The 1,456-nt window shown below is 47.4% G+C and overlaps 1 pseudogene; it reads left to right on the top strand.

The window, feature by feature from the left end:
* LOC101588682 overlaps positions 1-1,456 on the top strand; it is an 84,238-nt pseudogene that overhangs the window by 23,682 nt on the left and 59,100 nt on the right.

Below are 1,456 nucleotides of genomic sequence, written 5' to 3'. Positions count from 1 at the left end.
GCTTGACTGGCAAACGCAAGGATCTGAGTTCAATCCCCGGTTCGGCCAAAAAAAACAACAAAAAGGAATAGAAGCAGTCTGTCAGCTCTCCTCACACCAAACATTCTCCTCTTAGTGTTATAAGTAGACAAATTAGATGGAAATATTAATAGGCAGTCAGACAGGGCCAGGCCCGTAAAGGAGACAGCACAAAAGACAAGCTACCCAGCAACTGTGGGAGGGACGGATGCTCCTGCTGTGAGCCAGACCTAAAGGCCAAACAAATGCTAAAACAGTAACACCTGGGATTGATATTCTAAATAGGTATCGATCACCTGGAAAGACCCAAGTGAGTCACTAGCCCAACCCCCAACAGGAAAAGACCCTGTCCCATATTCATGCCCGCTTGCTATGTGACTCGCTTTCCCATTTGATACTGGATTTAATCAGTTTTACCTGAGCCATTAATGGTGCTTGTAATCCCATTGGTTGACCATAGTTTTGTCTCACCTCCTGCTCACCTAAGCGAGTTCCCATTCTCTCTACCTTAGCCTCACATGGTTTTACACTATAAAAGTCCCTGGAAGAGACAGCTTCCCGGGGAACTACCTGCTCGGGTCCCCCTCTTGTCCCTCTCTTGGACAGGAGCTTTCTTTCTCTCAGTAAATATATTCTGCTCATAACCTCCGTTTGTTCCTAAAATTCATTCTTCGGTTTTTAGAGAACATGAACTCGTGCAGGTCAGGCCTGGAGATCCTCTTTCCCTATGTCATTTGGAGGTTCCCTATATGGTTTGGAGGTCACCCACCCAAGATCAGTTTTTCTCCCTGTATCATTAGCACGCTAAAACTTAAGGCGGGAAGGGGTGGCAGGACACACTCGGCCTACTGGGCACAGATTCACCCACTCCTGCTATTGCACGCATCCGAGTTAGATAGAAATATAGACAGTCAAACAGGGCCAGGCCCTCAAAGGAGAGAGTATGGAAGACAGATGCCTTACAACTGTGGGAGGGGCGGATGCTCCTGCTGTGAACCAGACCTAAAAGACCTAAAGGCCAAACAAATGCTAAAAGATTAGCACCTGGGATTGATATTCTAAGTAGGTATCAATCACCTGAAAAGACCCAAGTGACTCACTAGCCCAACCCCCAAGGGGAAGAGACCCTGTCCCACACATTCCAACCCCCAACAGGGAGAAACCCTGTCCCGTATGCATGCCTTCTTGCTACGTGACTTGCTTTCCCATTTGATACTGGATTTAATCAGTTTTACCTGAGCAATGGTGCTTGTAATCTCATTGGTTGACCATAGTTTTGTCCCACCCTGCATCCACCTAAGCGAGTTCCCATTCTTTCCACCTTAGCCCCACAAGGTTTTACACTATAAAAGTCCCTGGAAGAAACAGCTTCTGGGCAAACTACCCGCTCAGGCCCTCCTCCTGTCCCTCTCTTGGACAGGAGCTTTCTTTTTCTCAA

The sequence above is a fragment of the Octodon degus genome, unplaced genomic scaffold, assembly GCF_000260255.1.
Source record: "Octodon degus isolate 3935 unplaced genomic scaffold, OctDeg1.0 scaffold00140, whole genome shotgun sequence".
Taxonomy (NCBI): domain Eukaryota; kingdom Metazoa; phylum Chordata; class Mammalia; order Rodentia; family Octodontidae; genus Octodon; species Octodon degus.
The sequence above is the reverse complement of the archived record's forward strand: the minus strand, read 5'-3'. Positions and strand labels throughout refer to the sequence as shown.